Below are 8,180 nucleotides of genomic sequence, written 5' to 3' on the forward strand. Positions count from 1 at the left end.
GGTAAAGACTCTATTATTTGAAATTTAATATAAATTATTTTTATTTATATATTTATTAATTGCTTTGGATCAACAAAAATTTTTTTTGAGTACCTATTATGTGTTAGGCATTGTATTTGATGCTAGAGATACAACAATGATCAAAAGTAGCCCTCGCAGATCTATAGTTTAATGTGGAGATAGATATTAATCAAATAAGCACAATAATAGATATACAATTTTAACTATGAGTAAAACACAGAGTCTTAGAAGAGTCTGCAGGGCTCTGACAGGGTAGAACTTGTAGAATTTTACTTTTTTTGGTATATGAAAATTTATTACTATTGTGCTTTCATCATCAAAATTTATGATCTTGGTCTTCCCTTCTTGCCTTTGTATAAAACCAAAAGAGAGAGATTGGCTACTTTGACAATTGGCTACTTAAAGCAGACTCCAGGAATGTCACCAACAGCATGACCTTTGCGACCAAATCCAGCAACCAGAACTTCATCATTTTCCTCAATAAAATTCAAGCAACCATCGTTGGGTACAAAAGCAGTGATTTTTTTTGCCATTCTTGATTCGCTGAACCCTGACACACTTCCTGATGGCAGAATTTGGCTGTTTGGCTTCAACTCCTACTTTTTCCAGCACAGTTCCCTTGGTGTGAGAAATGCCGCCCAAAGGGTTGGCCTTCAGGGCAATGCCCAAGTGGGCTTTCTTGTACTGTGTATCATGCCACTTCTGGTCTCGTCGGTGGCTACGGAGCTTCCCGGCAGTAGGAAGACTGCAACACTTGCCCATCCTGCTGGCGCCATGGGCCTGAGCGAAAGAGAATTTTACTTTAAGTAACATCTGTATTTCCTGATTTTTGTATTTATCAAAGGTGATGCTTTAACTTAGAAATCTATTTTTAAAAATTTTATCTTGCTGGGTTAATTACTCATACAAAACCTATTAATTCTGCAATACACAAGTCTAATATTTACATATTTTAGTATTATTATAAAACTACTGTGTAACATAAACTTCTGTGTTAATTTATTAATTAGGATCATAGAAGAGAATCATAGATGGTAACAATTAGTAAAGTCAAAACTAAATCAGCTAATCTTTTGCCAGTTGCTTCTTCTGCAGTCCTTCTTCCTCCTCACACCCAACACCCCCCACCCCCTTTTCCATATAGTTCAGCAATCATTACCCTTATTCAAAACAATGACAGGCAATATATTTGGCCCCCCAAAAGAAGTCAGTGCTTTAGAGTCCATGACATTCTGTATTTGGAAAGACTCTTAAGTATCTGAGGGTTACCCAGTGCTGAAGTGTCACTGAGCACTTCTGTTGTCCATTCTAGTAATTTTATTCCCTTTATCTTCGAAGATCCAATTAGAAGATTGCTTTTATGAAGTTCAATTTGATAATACACAAGATACAGATTCATTCACTTTTTGAACAGATTGTAGATATCCACATCACAAAAGCTAAATTTATATATATGAATGTGCCCCTAGCAACAGAAATACACATTTTAGTTTTTCTTTTTTCCCATAGTAATAGTGGTAGCTGCGAGTTAAGTCATTCCCTACTTTTCCAGATACTCCTTTTTTTTTAAATTTTATTTTATTTTTAAACTTTACGTAATTGTATTAGTTTTGCCAAATATCAAAATGAATCCACCACAGGTATACATGTGTTGGTCTTATATGGGAAGCCACTGAAAATGACCCAGTACCTTTAGCCCTTTACCTAGTGTCTTAGATCAGGCTTCCTAGAAGCAGACCATCAGATGAGGATTCATGTGCAAGTGATTCATTAAGAAAATACTCCTGGGGGAAACCAAGAAGGGGATGTGGAAAGCAGGACAGGAAAGAGAAGACATACAAGCAAGGATGAATCTCAGGCCAACTCTGATAGAGAGTAGGTTCAGCCTGTGATTTGCAGGGGAATCTGGAATGTAAGTTAAACCTCAGGATTGTCCTAATAGCAGAGGGTAAGGGGGCTGGTCTTTCATACTGTGGCACACATCAGTGCCCCCTGGGTGAGGTAGAGTAGGGGGGAAGTAAATTCCTAAGACTTTCCAGTGTTCCTAGGACATCTTCTGAAAAACAGTCCAGTGTTCGAGTTTGAAAGCAGAAACACATAAACAGGTAAAACAGGATCTGAGGCTATTGGGGAGAAACATCGGCAGTGCTTGCAACACCCTGTCTGGGCACTCCCCCCAAACCCATTCTCCTTTACTTCATGAGCACATAGTTAGCGGGTCTCCCTTGCCAAGCATGGCCCTGTAACTGTGTTCTCTTCAATGGAACAGAGTGCAAGTGATATGTGCCACTTCTGGGCCTAGGATAGCTTCACCCTTACTATCTTTCTCCTCTCTGCTGGCTGCAACTCTGGGTGATCCAGCTTATACTATAAGAATAATGACAATGACCTAAGGTTTGATGATGCAATATGATGGAAGGGCTGGAGTCCCTGGAAGACTTCTTAATGATCCAGAGCAGTCAGGGTGGAATGTTAGGTGAGAAACAAACCTCTTCTTCAAACCACTGAATTATTGTTGGGTCTTAATCACTGCGAGGGCTTCTCTGGTGGCTCAGTGGTAAAGAATCTGCCTGCCAATGCAGGAGTTGCGTGTTCAATCCCTGGGTTGGGAAGATCCCCTAGAAAAGGAAATGGCAACCTACTCTAGCATGCTTGGGAAGTCACACGGACAGAGGAGCCTGGCGGGCTATAGTCCATGGCGTCACGAAAGCATCAGACACGACTTGGTGACTAAACAACAACAACAACAACAACTCATCACAGCAGCCTAGCTATTTTCTAATTAATACAAGATGCTTTATTCTTATCGTAACATTATATTATAGATTCATTTTAAGTGCTTATTCTTGGTTTCTTCTATTAAAATATATATTATATGAGAGCAAGAGCTTTATCTCTCTTTTTCTTGCTGTCATAAAATACTCAATAAGTATTTATTTAGTGAATAAGCAAAAGCATAGTTACCTTGTCCCGTAATTATTAAAAATTTTAAAACTACATTATAATTATAGAACCCTCTATAAAACTAAATTCAGAGTGATATAAAAGAAATGAAAAGAGTTTAAGGAAAAGTAATCGAAATGTTTAATAAGATAAAATAGTGATATGGAGATAAACATACTGATATATTAAAAATGGATGGCAGATATATCGTGTAAACTTGAAAAAACAAGGCTGAAGGGCACCTTGATAACTGTCTTTGCGTATTGGAAAGGTGATTATAAAGAGGTTGCTGACCAACTGTTTTCCATGTCTGCAGAGGAAAAACTTCAGGAAAGAGCTTAAACTGACCTGACAGTAATAGTGATTAAACATTAGAAAAGGCTCCAGAGTAATATTGTAGAATCTCTGTCCCTGGTGAATTTTAAGGACAAACCATCTGTCTTAGACATTTCAGGCAGAGCCTTGCAGGAAGAGAGAGGTCTGGATTAAATGACTCCTTGAGCCGGCTCCCTTTCAATTCCAGGAGTCTGTGCCACTATACAAGGTATCAGGGGATCTGGCAGTGACATATTTCACTCCAGTGACCAGCCAGATTGATTAACTGGCATCTCTTATCTGTAGCTTGAGAGAACTATTTCTCTGGCTGGGGATGATGGGGTGGGTCGAAAGTAGAGAATAAGAAAACAAATTTTCCCTTCCCTTAAAAAGATATGAAAAAGTATAGTTTGCACCTACAACTCTAAGATACTAAGTGATTTCCATACTATCAATACAAACTAGAAGAGTTCTAAGATTTTTATACCTTTTAAGTGCTAGATTTTATTTAGTAAGATTAACTTCTACAATGATTGAAAGATAATGGTTTACTACTATATATAAAATAGATAACTAATAAGGACCTACTGTATAGCACAGGGAACTCTACTCAGTACTCTGTAGTAACCTATATGGGAAAGGAATCTAAAAAAGAGTGGATATATGTATAACTGATTCACTTTGCTGTATAACAGAAACTAAGACAGCATTATAAATCAACTACATTCTAATGAAAAGTTTTAAAAATTAAAAAGGATAGTGGTTTAATACCAACAGTGAAATGACATAGAATAGAGAAAAATGTTACTATTGACATTCCTTTATATTTATTTACATTGTTTTGCAACATTAGCAACAATGTAAAAATGCTATTTATGATATTGCATTGAATTTAAACTGTACTTATGTCACTCATCAATAATAATGTTAGAAGTTCCCTAAAGACAAGCTTTCATTAGAAGAGGGAATTTCTAAGTCTCAGAAGTTGACTTTTTTATTACTGAATAATATCACGGCTACAAAAGCAATTCAATAATCTTAGTGAAATTTCACATTTTTGCTACAATCCAAAGATATACTTTTGAATTCTTCCAGAAAAGGTGGGAAACCCCTTTAAATTCTAAGGTGTTTTAGTGTTTGTTTATTTATTTGTTTCTATGTATTTATTCATTTATTTTAATGGTAGCTGTTGTAAAGTTACAACTCAGTAGGAGTCTTTTCTTCATTAAAAGTAAAAAATCTAGTCATATTTGGAAAGAAATATTGACTGCTCTTAATGTAATGAGTTTTGAAAGTATGTGTTGCTCTTAAATACATAAAGTGATAATCTGCTGCTGCTGCTAAGTCGCTTCAGACGTGTCCGACTCTGTGCGACCCCATAGACGGCAGCCCACCAGGCTTCCCATCCCTGGGATTCTCCGGGCAAGAACACTGGAGTGGGTCGCCATTTCCTTACCTCCCTCATAGTTAGAAAACTACAAAATTACAATGAGAAACCATTTTAAAAAATTTAAGTATAGTTGACTTACAGTGTTATGAGATACCATTTTTATCACACACTGTGTTGGCCAGGTTTGGGGAGAAAGACATTTCTGGTGGGAATGTAACTTAGTACAACCTCAATGGAGGATAATTTGGCAATATCTATTGAAAGTATAGTTGTCTAGACCCTTTAGCCCAGCAGTTCTACTTCTAAATATTCTTTCTTACAGATGTACATGACATAGAAAGAAATGGCGCATGTAAACGATTATGGGCTTTTTTGTATTGCTTGTAACTGTTAAAAGATCAGAAGCAACCTAAATATTGATGATGAAGAATGCTACATCCTTTTAATTGAATATAACACAGCTATTAAAAAGACTGCCATTCTTAAGATATATGCTTAATAGTGTATAGGATGAACTAATCTTTGTGCCAAAAAAAAAAAAAAGAGTGAGTGAAATATATCCATATATTCACAAAAGATATCTGAACTAAGAACTGGCAATAGTGTTTGTTTCTAGGGAAGGGACCTGTAAGTGCTGAGAACAGGATAGGAGACAATTTTCACCTTATGCCCTTTTGCAACTTTTTTTTTTTAATTTAATTTTATTTTTAAACTTTACAATATTGTATTAGTTTTGCCAAATATTGAAATGAATCCGCCACAGGTATACCTGTGTTCCCCATCCTGAACCCTCCTCCCTCCTCCCTCCCCATACCCTCCCTCTGGGTCGTCCCAGTGTACCAGCCCCAAGCATCCAGTATCGTGCATCTTTTAATTTTGTATCATATGTGTGTGCTACCTATTCAAAAAATAAACAAAATTATTAAAAAAGAAAAATATTGTGAATAATTCATTTATTCTGAGTTTGAGGATTTGTTTACATTAACACAGAATTATCTTTAATTTCAAAGTGTAGAATTATGGCAATATCAAACTTTTTTAGACTCTGCTTGTACTTTCTATGTGGGCTATATTTATGGGTTATAATTACTATTTATAATATGAAAACCCACTTTGAAACAGTTTTAATATATTGCCATATATAAAGACCAACATTATTCATTTTTCCTTCATCCTTAAAGTATGAGGTCCTTGAAGCCAAGGATCTTGTACTCTTTCACCTAGAAAGATAAAACAAGACAAAATTACTTTGTAAAAAATTATTATTTTAATTATAAAAGTAAGATATGCCAGGCATATTTCAAATTTGGTGGTTATTTTAAAACTGACCTGAGCAAGGGCCGATTTACACGTTCACCCACAGTGTATGACAGTACACATCACAGAACTTATCTCAGGTAGACTATTTGACACGTTTCACTCCATCACCTCAGCACCCGAGTGCGAGCTCGGTCGCTTCAGTCTGCGACCCCATGGACCACTGCCTGCCAGGTTCCTCTGTTCATGGAATTCTCTAGGCAAGGATATTGGAGTGGGCTGTCATGCCCTTCTCCAATCACCTCAGAGAAATAAGGACAAATAAATAAATTTGGCTAAATAATTTAGATGGAAAATAAGAACAACTTACTGGTATAAAATAGAATTCCTAAAGGAAGCATAAGATCTCTGAAATACTCTGAAATGAGCCATTTTGCAAAAGGTTGAGAGTGAAATTTAAATAGCTTCAGTGTAGGAAAAAAATGGAGTAGATAATTCTAGAGTGAATTTATCTCTAATAGAAATTGATTTCCAAAACAGTAACCTACTTTTCAATAACACAAACGATATTTCTAGGATAAAAAAAAGATAATTTGCTCATAATTTGTTATGGAGGGTCAAAGTTTAATGCCAGAGAAATTAGTACTGGAGGTGTTGAAAGATGGCATGTGCAAAAACAGCTGAATATAAAAACAATAATTTAAATTTGCTATGAATTGTTATAAAAAAGTAATATTCTAAATTCTTTCATCAAGATTTGATCACCACTACCAATGCTAATCATATTGGAGCCTAAGGCACAGGAATAATATACAATATTTATTCCATTAAATTTTTTTTGACATTTTATTAATTACAGATTTTTTTTTTTTGCATTGATCTTAACAAGTATAAAGTTTATGTTGATTACTGAGTTTTTTGACACCTCCCTATAGTTTGGACTTGATGCAAATGCCTCATTCACTTCATCTAGTTCTTTTGATCACTCAAATAATAAAATAGTGTTAAAAGAAGAGAAAAAAATAATTTAAAGCCTCTCTTATGTACCATTTCCTCAATGTTCCCAATATTCTATGGAGAGATATTAAAATGAGAAAAAATAGAATTGATGAAATCCTAAATTTAAAAAATTTTTACAAGTGAGCAAGATATGTATATTTTCTCCATATTTTATATATGAAGAAATTGAGGCTCAAAGATGTTAGTACTTTGCTTTGGGCATACAAAAAAACATGTGGCTCAGCTAAGATTGAAACCGTTTTTCTGTCATTTACCAGAGCCCGAATTCTTTCCAATACACTGAGTTCTTTCTCAGGGAATTATTGACATTTGAATTAAGCCTCAAAAGAAGAGTAGGGATTTGCTAGGAGTAGAAAAAGAGACAAGACATTGCAGGCAGTTGGGAAAATTGTGGAGAAAGCCTGGAAGTAATGTCCAGAGGCAGATTTACCAAGAAACTAAGGAGGTTGATATGTCAAGACTCCTTGGAATAAAATGTTAATAAAGCTTCTTGATAGGAACTTTAGTGATGGTGCTCTCAAAATTACATATTTTTGCAAAATTTGCCCAAGTAAGATATTTTAACTCCAACCAGTGAAGATTGCAGTGTCTTTCCTTCTGACTTTCCTCCATTCAGTTCGGTTAAGCTGCTCAGTCGTGTCCAACTCTTTGCAACTCTGTGGACTGCCAGCATGCCAGGCTTCCCTGTCCATCACCAACTCCCTGAGCTTGCTCAAATTCATGTCCACTGAGTCAGTGATGGCTTCCAGCCATCTCATCCTATGTCATCCCCCTTTCCTCCTGCCTTCAATCCTTCCTAGCATCCAGGTCTTTTCTAATGAGTCAGCCCTTCATATCAGGTGGCCAAAGTATTGGAGCTTCAGCTTCAGCATCAGTCCTTCCAATGAGTATTCAGGATTGATTTCCTTTAGGGTTGACTGGCTGGATCTCCTTGAAGTGCAACAGACTCTCAAGAGTCTTCTCCAACACCACAGTTCAAAAGCATCAATTCTTTGGCACTCAGCATTCTTTAAGGTCCAACTCTCCCATCTATACATAACTATTGGAGAAACCAGAGCTTTGACTAGACAGACCTTTGTCAGTAATGTCTCTGCTTTTTAGTATGCTGTCTAGGTTGGTCATAACTTTTCTTCCAAGGAACAAGTGTCTTTTAATTTCATGGCTGCAGTCACCATCTGCAGTGATTTTGGAGGCCCCCCCCCCAATAAAGTCTGTCACTGTTTCCATTGTTTCC

The 8,180-nt window shown here is 36.2% G+C and overlaps 1 pseudogene; it reads right to left on the bottom strand.

The window, feature by feature from the left end:
• Window positions 1-327: 327 nt before the first annotated feature.
• LOC133235456 (small ribosomal subunit protein uS12-like) lies at window positions 328-797 on the bottom strand (annotated as a pseudogene).
• Between the last annotated feature and the right edge of the window lie 7,383 nt (window positions 798-8,180).

Source organism: Bos javanicus, chromosome 2 (genome assembly GCF_032452875.1).
Source record: "Bos javanicus breed banteng chromosome 2, ARS-OSU_banteng_1.0, whole genome shotgun sequence".
NCBI classification, from domain to species: domain Eukaryota; kingdom Metazoa; phylum Chordata; class Mammalia; order Artiodactyla; family Bovidae; genus Bos; species Bos javanicus.